The sequence below is a fragment of the Artibeus jamaicensis genome, unplaced genomic scaffold (assembly GCF_021234435.1).
Source record: "Artibeus jamaicensis isolate MK-2021 breed Jamaican fruit bat unplaced genomic scaffold, CSHL_Jam_final contig_3176, whole genome shotgun sequence".
NCBI classification, from domain to species: domain Eukaryota; kingdom Metazoa; phylum Chordata; class Mammalia; order Chiroptera; family Phyllostomidae; genus Artibeus; species Artibeus jamaicensis.
This window is the reverse complement of record NW_026521740.1, coordinates 1,150,292-1,164,327: the sequence shown is the minus strand read 5'-3', so window position 1 is coordinate 1,164,327 and position 14,036 is coordinate 1,150,292. Positions and strand designations below refer to the sequence as shown.

At 36.0% G+C, this 14,036-nt stretch overlaps 1 long non-coding RNA gene across 1 annotated transcript in view; it reads right to left on the bottom strand.

Annotated features, from left to right (window-relative positions):
• Positions 1-7,490: 7,490 nt before the first annotated feature.
• LOC128627110 (uncharacterized) overlaps positions 7,491-14,036 on the bottom strand; it is a 65,466-nt gene continuing 58,920 nt past the window's right edge. The window contains exon 3 of the long non-coding RNA XR_008391232.1: positions 7,491-8,854. This is a non-coding gene — a long non-coding RNA (uncharacterized LOC128627110). The remainder of the gene's footprint in view (positions 8,855-14,036) is intronic.

The window sequence follows — 14,036 nt, the reverse complement described above, 5'->3', positions numbered from 1 at the left end:
AAATATGTAAATTTTAGGGTATAGATAAAATAATAATTTTATAGATGTTGACTTTATTACTTCAGGTACACACATCTACTTTATCGCCATGCACTGTATAAGATAATCTACTGATTCAGACATATCATAGCCATTCTTCCCATTTCATTTTTTTAAATTTGTAGTCATTTATTGAGTTACCTGAGAGAATGTCACATTCAGTGTCATCATACTTTTTAAGATGTACTAATTTTAATTCAAATATAATGCTTTCCTAGAAATTTTATCCTAAAGCACAAGTATGTGATTATGAGCATTAAACAATTTTAAAACATTTATTAGTTGGGTTTATATTTATGATCGCCTCATTATAAACATTTAGTTCTATCTTTATGATACTAAACAATCACAATTGGTTGTTTTTGTTAAATTTCTAATCTCTGTTCTTTTTCTTTTCTTCCCCCACTCCTGATTTTAAGGGATCTGCATAAACATACCCAATTACCTTAAACTGAATTAATTTCCTACTAACATGTTTTCCACAAATATGACATTACTTTAAAAATTAAAATAAGAGTAATTGATAATTAATTTTGGTTCTGAATTTTGAATCAAAAAAAGCAAGAGAGCCCTGGCTGGTGTGGCTACGTGGTTGAGTGCCAGCCTGTGAATCAAAGGGTTGCTGGTTCAATTCCCAGTCAGGGCACATGCCTGGGTTGCACACCAGGCCTCTGGTAGTAGGAGTGTGAGAGGCAACCACGCACTGATGTTTCTCTCCCTCTTTTTCTCCCTCCTCCCCCTCTCAAAAAATAAATAAATAAAAACTTTAAAAAAAAATCACGAGAGTGATACAGACTTAGATTCTAAGTCCTGAAACATAAAAACAAATAATAGTATGAGAAAAGCATATTTGAATGTTCATGCTTGGCACACATTCTCGATTTTCTACTATGTGATGTACATATTCTAGAATATGGAGGCTCATTATAATATTCTATTGTTCCAATATATCATTACTTTTATTTTAATTCATACTAATCAAGCTTCCGCCATGTCCTAAGCATTACTTTATGATCTCTGAACTCTAGTGAGAGTGTATTTTCTGAGCTTCAGGGTCAACCTTGGGGCCATGGAGACAGGAACAAGTCACTGAACATTGCAGGGTAGAATGGCCTCATTCTCCACTTTCTGTCTTTTTAATGGAGCCCTCTGTGCCTGGCAGGGGTGGCTGGTCAGATGTTGTTCCAGAAATTACTTTTTCTGTACCTCTAAGCTTGTCTCTGAAGATAATCCCTACCACAGACTCTGAGTATAAGGACAATGATGAAACAGTGTGCTTCCCCAGTCAACACCATGAAGAAGCTGAATTTTGTTCTAATAGTCTAATTCTGTCTAATTTTGGTTGGACTCAGGGGGTCTGAGCACAAAAATACCACAATGTTTACTAACTCTCTTAATCTCCAACCTCCTCCAGAAATTCCAGGCTCTCCACAATGTGGGCCTTGTGTGGGGGTAGCTCTCTGTACTCAACCCCAGAGCCCTGAGGGCTTAGAGGTCATGTACCAGATGCTGCTCATCAAATGCTGAAATACGATAGTGAATGGGCCTTATAGCACATAGCATGTGGCTTCCTCTAAATCCACAACCTTACTTAGGCCCTTCAACTTTTGGGAAGCTTTGTTTTCTTTTTCTATAAATGCTTTCCTATACTTTTATTTGAATATTAGGAAATGATTCCTCTGAAGAGAATAGATAGGAGAAACATGTTATAAAAATCAGGGCATTTTCATGATTTCCTCAATCATGTCCTGTGAAAGTAGATGTCTATCCTTCTATTGCTTCTACAAAATCAGCAAGGCTGGATGGAGAGCGATTCTGAGATGATGCTGTAAGCTATTACATTAAGAGGAGAGTATAGCTTACCCTATGGGTCGAAGAAGATTTTTTGTACCCTAAAGAAAGATGAAGCCATACCCAGAGAAAGATTTTGGAAATTTGATGGAGTAGAAATAGGGTGTGATAGGGAAAATAGAGTGGGAAGAGGAGCTCAGCGATTAAGTGTTTCAGGGTATCTTTGCAACAAGAAGCTTACTAATTTTACAAAGAGAAAATTTGTATTGGAGAAACATCGTAGATATAGCCTTAATCAAAAGATCAATATTAATTTCAAAAGTATCAGAACAAAACTATACAGTATGTCAATCTTTGGATCGGAGGTCTACACTCCATTAGCATGATCTCATCTTAATTTGATTACTCATCTACAAAAAACTTATTTCTATTTTTATGTATGTATGTATTATTTTATTGAATTTATTAGGATGACATCGGTTTCAAGTATACAATTCTGTAATACATCAGCTATATATTGTGTTGTGTGTTTGAAACCAGAATGTTTGGTGCATGCCTCCTGTCACTACCAGGACTGATAAGCAGAGGCAAGGAGCAATCTTTATGTATGTTTTATTCAGATGGCCAGGGATCTGAAAAGATGCGACGGCAGAATATGTACTCTCAAAAGCCATCTTAACATCTCCATTCAAGCTGAACTTTTTATAAGGAGAAGAAAGGGCAGGTAAGGGGTTTGGAGAAAGGTTAATTGGATAAGAATTGCAGTCCAGAGGAAATTTTCCTAGTGCTTCTTTATTTGTTGATCAAAAATTCTTTGCATCACAGCTTCCTCCCTGGAGCACAATAACTCAGATGCCTTCTCCATGGCTTGCTGACCCTCTGGAATACACCATATTCAGCCACATTTAATGCACACTTTTTCTGCCCAAATTTTTTAGGGAAAAATAAAGATGCACATTATATGTTGGTATAATAATTACATATGATGGGTATGATAATATGTGTATAATGTGCATAAAAACATAGGTGCATATTATACACAGCAAAATATGATAATTGCCTGAAGCTTCCGGAGGCACATGCATTCCAATCCTGGAACAACAGCTTCCCACAGGCAATAATCACTTAAGACTAACAACTAAGGCTACAATATTTAACTCTTGAGTTCCTGTGTCATGTTCATCACCCCAAAACCTTATTTCTAAATAAGGTCACAATCATAGGGGCCAGGCATTAGAACTAACCATATTTTGAGGAGGACACAATTTAATCAACAATACTGCAAGTGAGGAATATGGGAACTGCAATATCTAAATTTTTTAAATATGAACTGTTTTAAAATAACTGCTTAGAAACAAATAACACTAATGAAAATGTCCAATAATCCTGGTATAAATACTAATTTTCCACAGAAAACCTTTTCTTAGCTTTATATTTTGAGAGTAATATAATTGGATTATTGATTCCCAGAGATAAAATACTTCAAGTTCATAGGACACTGTGATACAAATTTGAGACCAAAGAGCTTTACTCAACTTCTTTGTGATATCTCCATAACCTTTGTTTATATCAATTACTCCTTTGCAGAGGTAAAATATATGACTGACCAGGAGATAAATCATCCAGAACTTCCTTTAAGAAAGAATTTTGTCATTGCAGTGCAGGGGAGTTAACTGATAGTTTTCAGTGCTTCCCTCCCTGAGCGTTTGTCTGCAAATGTCCCTTCTCCTGGGATGTTGCCCTTTCCTGGCATGAGAACATGCAGTGACTGAGCAAGATAGGAATATAAGGAGAGGCCATTCTAACTCCCCATGAGATGGATGGCACTCGCTTCTCTCCAGCATAGGCCAAGGCTTTACTGGACCTGTATTAATTTTTTTCCTGTGTCATTCTGCTCTTCACAGATATCAATCACTAATGACAAAGTGTATCTGAAACTCTGTTTTAACATCTGTTTCCAGAGAATGTAACCTGTGGAACAGAGGAATATAGACTGAGAATAGCCCATAATTACTCCATTGTTATATACAGTCATACAATTACTCATGTTACACATACAACAGTCTCAGTGTAAGCTTTGTATCAGTAACATTGTATGTAGGTAATGCTATTGGCTGAGAATTGCATTTCAGTTACATTAAGAATTCAATAGATTGCTGTGAATTTGCCTAAAGACCAAGTCAATGTGCACTTAAAGACAAGGACATAATTAATACAAATAATAAGGTGGATATAGTTTATGGACAGGGATTACTGAATATTTGCAAAAGAATGCCAAGCCATATGCAGCAATATACAAAATAAGCAATACATCATAATCCAGTTGAGTTTATTCCAGGCATGCAAGGGAAGTTTAGCCACTAGAAAAATCAGTTAATGCAGTTCACCACACTAATATATTAAAAAGTGACATCTCATAAATATAGAGTAAATATTTGTAAAAGTCAACAACCATTTCTAATAAAGGATGTCTTTTAAAAACCCATAGAACAGGACATTTAGTTGTAAGATGTTGGAAAACACCGGTTTCCTTTCACAAAAAAAGATTGCATTTGACTGTGTACTGGAAATTTTTTAACCTCAATAGTATCAACACTTTGGGCCAGATAATTCTCTGTTGTAGGGGATTGTCATGTGAACACTAGGGATGTTTAGCAGCAACTTTCTGCTACCCATTCTATTAGACCAGCACCCTTACGAGTTATAACTAGCAAAAATCTCTTCAAACATTACCAAATGTTCCTGGGACAAACTTTCTTTCCAGCTGAGAACCATTTTTAGATATTGCAGTATTTAATAATATCATAAATAGAAATGGTAGGACTGAAAAAAACAAAAAAAAATGGTATTGTCAATGTGATTGCCTGTATGGAAATTCTAAGGAACTATATTAATAAATTATAATAATTATTGCAGTGAGGTTAGAAATGTTATAAAATATTTTAATATTAAATGCACTAAATAAACACACAAAAATTAGTTGCCTTTTTAAACATTAACCACCATTACAAAACCCACCATTTAGAATACTATTTAAGATAGCAACAGAAATTGACAAGAGTTCTATAAGAGTGTTATTTTTAAAAATTATACATTTTTCAATGATTTTTATAAAATTGTGGAACTGTTTGGGGAGTAAACAACAAAATCACAGTACAGAATAAACAGGGTGAAGCATCCGTACACATCTCTAGGACTTGCTGTGTTACACAGGGTACAGTGTAGACTAACAGGGAAACAAATTTCTGAGTGATGCTACACAGAGGTTATATTTATTATGAAATTAAATAAAATTACATTTAATCTCACACCATACATCTACAGCAATCAGGATAGATGAACTACCTAAATATGAAGAAAATATAATGAATAATGTTATGACCTTGGCAAGGAAAGATTACTAAATTAAAATACATAAAAATTGAAAACTGTGCCTAAAGGTTATCATAAAGTGCAAGAAGAAGAGATACGAATAAGAAGGTATCTGCTACTCAGAGTCATAATAAGAAGGTGATTAGTATATGGAATACATAAAGACCTACATATAAATAAGAAAAAGAGAAACCCCCCCTTAGGGGAAAATGGACAAAGGACATAAGCAGGCAATTCAAAAGGGAGAAAACACAAATGGTAAATAAACAGAAAAATATGGTCAAGCTTAATAGTAATGAGGGAAATGAAAATTAAAACCACAGTGCTAACTTTCTTATCATCAAATGCTCTAGAGACTGCAGAGCAACCCAAAATCTTACCCCTTATGACAGTATGGATGGACCAGGAGAACATTATCCTAAGCGAAATAAGCCAGTCAGACAAACACAAATAATCCGGAGACATACAAATACTATATTATTTCACTCATATGTGGAATCGAAGGAACAAACTGAACAAACAAGCAAAATAGAGACAGACTCACAGATAACAAGCAGGCTGACAGCTCTGAGTGGGGGTGGGGGAGGGTGGAGAGATTGAGCAAAAAAGAAAAAACAGGAAGAATTCATGGAGGACAAGAATGTGGTGATTGTGGGGGTGGGGTAGGTGGAGGTGGAAGAGGGTACGAGGGGATAAATGCTGGTGGCAAAATACGATAAAGAATAAATACAAAATAAAATACATTACACTGGATTACTACAAGCAGTGAAATGAATAGATGGCAGTTTTATGTATAAATGTCAGTGAATTTTAATACTGTACACCATTCAAAATAAAGTTGTAGAAATAGCTTATCATGTATACAAAGTTAAAAATGTAATATGAAACTATTTGAAAAGACTATGCACTTTCAATTTGCATGGAAATATTAAATACTATATTTTAATATTTAATGCTATGGAATGAATAAAGGGGCAATTGGGGAGTACTAAACATGGTGCTTCAACTATATACATAATATATAAGATGTGGTACACTTCTCAAAAAAATATCTGACACTGACATGTTACTATTAACTAAACTCAAGGTTTTATTTTGATTTTACCAGTTTTCCCATAATGGTACATTTCTGTTTGAAGATCCAATTCAGGATGCTTTGTTTAGCTATAATTGATGTTTATTTGTCATCTTTTTGGTCTCTGATCTCAATGTACTTTCACTTTCAATACCTTGACAGTCTAGAGGAGTGCTAGGCAGGTATCCTCTACAATGCCTTGCAAACTGGGCTTGTCTGATGCTTCCCCTGTGATGAAACCAGGGCTATGGATTTTTGGAGAAAGTAGTATATAGGTGAGTACCCTCTGTTCACATTATATTGGGGACACAGGCTACATGGTATCACGGACTCCTGTAGTTGTTTCATCCCTTAGGGTAGTTTTTCATAGGTTTCTTTGCTATACAGTTACTCTTCTCGTTCTCCCTACTCTGTTCTTTGGAAGTGAGGAGTCAATAATTCTAGCCCACTCTTAAGTCTCCTGGCAGGGACCTGGGAGCAGAGGTTCACCTCAGCAGGGAGTTAAGGTCCACCTCCTGGAGAAGGCAGCATCAAGGTACACATAAAGAGCTTTTGAATGCAATTAAAATTAAAGCGACATAGTGTTTAAAGGGTGGGATTGAATATTTTATCTCCATTAATGAAGTTTTGTTATTACCAATAATAGTATTAATGTATTAAGTAAATGTTACTTACTCAATTTCTAGTCCTCATGGAGCAATTGAAGTGGTAAAGTGCAACATTAATAGACATAATCCTGGGTGAGAATAATTGATGTTAAAAGTAAGTGTAGACTTTTTTCGAATGAAAGGCAATCTAAAGAAACCTATTATTGTTCCATTTTCTTCTGTGAATAATCATGTGTATATTTAATTCCATGCTCTTGAGCTATTTTTCTTTCCATTTAAAGTAACACAGCATGTGATTTATAATACACCACCTCTAGCTACATTTCCTGTTTACTACAAAGAGTTTTTCTAATGAGTATTTCATGTAAGCTGTCTTTATGAGAATATTGGCAAAAATATTTGAAAACTTTCAAAGTGAAATATTCTTTGAAGCCTGATAGAAAAAAAGAATTCACCAAACTGTAACCTGCTTCAGTGGCAAGTATCAGAGACTCAACACTCTTTAACAGCTCCATGCATTATTTTTACTCTATTCTCTTTTTAAAAGTAATTTATTTTCTATGGATTGTTACATTCCCATGTATATACTTAGCAATCTGGGGGAATCTGTTAGTGGAAGGAGCACAAGCATTGAAGTTAGGCATTTGATTTCCTTCTCTGCCAAGTAATAGCCTTGAGATTTGGGGCAATTTAAGTTAATTTGTATCATTTTCCTCATTTGTAAAATGAGGTGAATAGTTACTAACTTTATAGAGTTGTGATAAAGATAGAAAACAATGCTTGAAAAGTACTGAGGGAGAACGTCTTAGAATTGGGCCAATTCACATCCCAGCAAAAAACACTTTTCTCCTTGTCATGCAGAAAAGTTCCTTAACCTTGACTTTGGTCTCCTTTTTCATAGGTGATAACATATCACCCATGTGTCCTCGTTAGACAACAATCTCATTGTTGGTGACAAAAGGTATAAGCACCTAGCAAAAGTTCTGATTATGTGCCTGCTTAGCCACATAAAAAAAAAGAAATATTTTTTCTTTCCATCCTCCTCATTGAAAATACAAACTATTCAAAATTTTAATATTTATATCAAAAATTTGGAAAACTGCTATGTGCCAATTCACAATTCTTAGTAACTCTTAAACTAACGGATAAATAAAGACAAGGTAGAACTAGTTTTACAAATGATGCATTAAAACCATGGCATAATACAAGGCAGCTGTGCCAGAGAGCCAAATAAAATTGGCTATTTATTTTACTAACTCATGTGTGTCCTGTCTGTTTAGAAAGGGTTTAAAGTGGACCCTGGCTGGAATTAATATTAGGGAAATCTGTGTTTCAATCCTGCCCTGGCCATTTACAGTCTGTATAACCTACCATAAGGCATTGAACCACTCTAAGCCAGTTTCTTAATCTCTAAACAGTAATACTGATACAGACTTGATAGGGTTGTTGTAAAAATTATGTTAGAAACAATATAATACATAATTAACATCTAACCATAGGCAATTCATAATGTGCATGCTTGATAACTCTAAGGATTTCTTCATGATTACCAATGATGTTATATTATCTTGAGTTCTGTATCTTCCATTTGATCCTGTCTGTAGAATGTGGAGCTAAAGGCTAAAAAAGTTTTATAAAGGAGGGTCTTAATATTTCAGCTTTTGAGTCTTTGTTCTTTTCCAGCAAAAACTTTCAGGTGCTCCATCTCACCAAGCCCTCTGCCCGAAGCAGTGTGGGCCACAGTGACAGTGGCCTGGCGAACCACCAGCTTACCAGGAGGGTGACTTGCTTAATTGCCTGAGTGCTGGCTTCACAAGGCAGCTTTCACACCTAAAGCTGGAGAGCTCACATCTGTGGCTGCCAGGCTTCTGCCTTGCAGATGAAGAAATCAGCTGTGCCTGGTCCCCACAGGATACCCAGGGGGTCCAAGCCTCATGCATAAAGTCAAAACACACAAGCTCATTTCCATCTAGAATACACATAACATAGTCAGTTAATAAGATAACTCCCGAAACTTACTGCACATATTATTTTAAGCTCCTGTGCAGGTAATTACAATGCTGCTTAGAAAAAACCGATGAAATCATTAGATCAAAACTAAATTCCTTTCCATTTTATTTGCACATGCGTCTTCTCTATGAGCGTTCACAGTACTTCTTTTAAATACACTCACCCAGAATAATTTTTCTCTTTAATGTTGAGGTAATTTATAGTACTACCTCAGGCTATGTTCTCTGTGTGTGCACATGTGTGCTTACGTGTTTGTGTACACGTGCCTGTGTGCACAGATGCAGTAGAAAATGGCTGGGAGAAGGAGGGTATTAGCTTTTATGGATCCAAGCATATTATTCATTTTGTTGCTATAAAGTGGGTATTTTTATTGCTGTGCCATCAAAAGAATCACTGGCTGCTGATAAGGTGCAGAAATTCACAGGATGCTATGCAATGGAGTCTCATGCTTGACTTCACATCTCAGAGCACCAACAGGGTTTTCATAATGACACATCCGAGGGTGAGATTTTAATTACTCGGCTACTGTTCAGTATAGCAACTACATAAATAGGGGGAGAATGCCCATTTGGGGGAGTTTTACAAATTTCCATTATTACCAGTTGTGGTGGGTTTGTACTGTTTCAGCTTAGCTAAGCTGCAACTACACTTTCCCATAATTTCCTTCCCTGCATGATTCCTGGTTAGGGTTAGCCACATAAAATATGTGTGCACAATGTGGAACATAGGACTAGAAGTAAACCAGCAGTCATCATACCCTGAGGTTTTTGAAGGGTGCCTTGGCCACTAACAGTCACATACAATGTCACTGAATGGCTGGCTCGTTTTGTAGGTGTGACGCAGAAGCAGTCAGGCCACTGCTCCTCCAGCTTCCTCGATTCCTAGGCTGGAATTGGTGCCGCTCTGTGGCCCCACAAGATGTTATTTCTAACTACTTTGACCTAGGTTCCTAGGATCAGTAGTGTGTATCAGAGGTTGAAATTTAAAGCCAACATAATAATTATAATTTTCTGTCTCTTGAGTATAATGTTTTACAAATTACCCACAGGCTGTCCACAACGTCATCTGAGGTATGAATCCTATATTAACATTTTGATTGGCTTCTCGCGCTTCTATTAATGGTTGTTAATTCTATTCTATTTTTAAGTCTTACTGTCATTGTTATTATTGTTATTTTAAACATAGTAGGAAGAGGGCAGGTGTGTCAGCAAAGCAAGACATGCATTAGCGATGTTCAGCTCATAGCTGTTTCTGTGAAGGCCAGCCTTTCATGTGAGCATTAATCACTGTGTGGCATGCTATTCAAGTTGTAGCTGAAACACTCTCCTGACCCAGCTCCCAGGTGCTCAGAAAATATTGTCGAAGGAGCTGCGATATCCTTACAGCCCATCTGTAACAATGTCTTTTTCATGATCACTAGTGATGCTTCCCTTCTTGTTAAAGATTTGGAATTCCTGAAAACCCCTAGCAAAGTGCCAACTGTGCTGGCAGAAGTAATCCTGGAAGCTGCTATCCCCTCAGTGGAAATTAATTATAGAAATCAATAGTTTTTATTTTGCAATAAATAAGGTACAGAAGAACTGAAATTCAGGACAAGAACGTCGGCTGAGAGAAGAAACAGATGGAGGTCACTGCCCAGAGAGTGAGTACTGATTAGCACTGGATAACTTAGACTTTTGTGGTTAACAGATATTAAACTTTTTCAATATACTTTTATTCGTCCTTGGTAGTTATGGGGAAAGCTTGTCTTAAAGTATCAGGATAACAAGGGAAGTGTTTTTTCTTAACTTTCATTAGATCACTGCTTTTTCAGAAACCCAAGTGGTATCTTCCCTGTGCTTACGGGTGGCTCAAAGGAACTGTGCCACTAAGCCATCATGAAGTTGAAGGGCAAGGTCACTCTCGGTGGTAGGGGTGGGATGGTGGTTGAGGAGTAATATTTATTACTCTTTTGCAATATTTATATAACCATGGCCAACAAAACAAAACTGTGTCATGAAAAGACCTTCAATAAGTACATTGTGTCTCCCACAGGATTCCTCTCTCACATTTAGAGGTTTTCTTTCTAACTTACAAAGACTTCATACTCCCCAGAACGCATGTCTTTTTGGTGAAGCACTGAATATACTGACTCTGCCTTCAGAAGTAGTGGAGATACCACTTTTCTTTATTTCTGTAACTCACAATAATAATCCTTTCTCATTGATTGTGTACATTCTCAGTACCTAATAGAGCAGCGTTGATATGAATACCCAAATGGGATTGGTACAGTTTTCTTCAGGTCCAATAAACTTCTTAATACTAACTTCCATTTTCAGTCACCCCTGGAAATTAGTTTAATTTTCTTTCTACTCACTTCTCTTGGAAGTTTTCACAGCCAAGTAAGAATTTGTTTAGGCTACCTTATTTTTTTTCAAAGTCATTTAATTCTGATAATATCTAATATTAATTCACTGACAGATTAAAGGTATATGAGGATGAGGATGATGAAGATAGATGATGGATGGATAAATAGATGATGATAGAACAGATGGATGGACTTATATGGATATAGATGGAGTCTGATATATTTAATATGATTCAAGAGGAAAATGAGAAGGAAAAATTTGGCCTGGAGAATTGGCCTTTCAATTCTTGGAGAAGCTCAAAATTTGCACATTCCTATTATAATTGGAGAACAACAAAAAAATGAGGGCTGAAAACAGGAAATAATTAAAACCCTATCTTAATTATATAAATTCCCTCCCACAATTACGATTACCAAAAATAAAAAACATCAGTGAAAATACTTCACACTAATATTTAGGGTTTTCTCATAATAATTACTAATTTTCTGACTAACATAAAACTAACATATCCAGTAGAAACTAACATTTCCATAAAACTAACAATTCCCACCCACATACAAAGATATTCCATCAGCTTTTTACAGCCTCATTTTTTCCAAAATAGACAGAAAAGCCATGTCACCAATCATGACAGGAAATCCTATAATGGTAAGAAAAGATACCAAGATGAAGATGGAGGAAAATAATTCTGGCATGGACAAATATAATGCATACTTAGAAAAAACGATCTAAGTACCGTATCTTAAAACAGGGTTCCCCAACCTCTAGGCCACATACAGATACCCGACTGGGCCTGTTAGGATCCAGGCTGCACGGCATGAGGTGAGCTTGAATGGAATGCTCTTGAATCATCCCCAGAACAGAACCCCTACCCCAGTCTGTGGAAAAACTGTCTTCCATGAAATCAGTCCCTGGTGCCAAAAATGTTGGGGACTGCTGTTTTAAAAGATGTTCAAGAAGATACTGCACTCACTAAACAAGAACAAAATGCTATAAAAAAGCAATAATGAGGGAACAGGATAATCTCTAGAAAAAGCATCGTAAGAACAAAAATGAAAAAGAATCCTTTTCTGAAATTACAACCAAAGCATAGAAAGAATGAGATTTAATAAATACATAAGAAATTAACTCGAAGGTGTCAGTTCTCAATATAATGTCAGCATAATAGAGAAAATGAAGTAGCAATGGGAAATAATTTCTAACTAAAACAATAAAATGCAGTTTCTCATAAAGGATATAAGTATAGATACTTAAGAAACTTATTGACTGTATAGCAAAATAAATAAACAAAAAAACAAACAAACCTAGACATATTCTTATTAAATTTCATGAGAATAATGAGCCCAATTAAAAAATCAACGAAAATGTCTTACATTTACAGTTTCAGCTGCAACATGTAAGAATTTTTAAATGGGCAAAAAGCTGACTAGACACCTCTCCAAAACATACTGCAGAGAGAAAGCATATGAAAAGATGCTCAATATATGTCTCTAGGGAATTTCAGATTAAAACCATGAAGTGCCACAAAGCTATTAAAATGGCCAAAATCCATGAAACTGACAAGTGACAACTACTGGAGAGAGTGTAGAGCAGTAGGAACTCTCATTTGTTCCTGGTAGAAACCACTTAGTACGGTACAACCACTTTGAAAGAGTGTTGGCAGCTCCTTACAAGGCTAAACGTAGTCTCACCATATGATCCAGTAACCATGCTCCCAAGTATTTACCCAACTGAGTTAAAAGTCTATGCCCATACAATAACCTGCACAGAAACATTTACTGCAGCTTTATTCATAACCGTCAAAAGCTAGAAGTAACCAAGAGGCCCTTTAATTAGTGAATGAATAAATAAACTATGGTAAACCTGTAAGTATAATATTCAGTCACAGAAAGTGATCAATTCTCAAAGTATAAAAAGGTATGGAGGAACATAAAATCATACTACTAAGTTAATACAGCCAATTTTGAAAGGCAACCACTGAAAAGGCTGTATGCTACATAATTTCAAATGTATGTCATTCTGGAAAAGGCAAACTGGCATAGCAAAAAGGACTACTGGTGGTCAAGCGGTCTGGGCTGGGAGAGTGGAGTGGATGGGGCACAAAATGAGGGCAGGCACAGGGATAAAGCATGGGGGATTTAGAGTGATGAGACTCTTTTGTAGGATACATGACATTATACGTTTTTCAAAATCCATAGAAATGTAGAATGCAAAAGGTGAACCATAGTGTAAACTATGGATTTTAGCTAGTAATAATAAATATTTTTTAAAATTCATTATTGAGTTATGTTAATTAAGTATTTTGATTAATAATAACAAGACCTGGCTGGCATGGCTCAGTGGATTGAGTGCCAGCCTGTGAACCAAAGGGTCACTGGTTTAACTCCCAGTCAGGGCACATGCCTGGGTTGTAGGCCAGGTTCCCAGTAGGGGGTGTAAAGAGGCAACCACACATTGATGTTTTTCTCTTTTTCTTTCACCCTCCCTCCTTCTCTCTCTAAAAATCTTTAAATAGCAATAATAATAATAACAACAATAACAAATGCTCCACACTAACACAACTTGTTAAAAATAAGGGAAACTGTGTATGAGAGCATATGGGAACTCCTGAACTATCTGCTTAAGTATTCTGTAAATCCAAACTTGTTTTATAAACACAGTACAAATTTTTTAAAAAATAATAAGTACAAGATACTAAAAGTTTTGAAGGAGAAAGAAAAATAAAGCAAAACAATACTTCTCATTCATACGGGTGAGAATCAGCCTGGATTTGGATATATGTCTAGTTTCTGT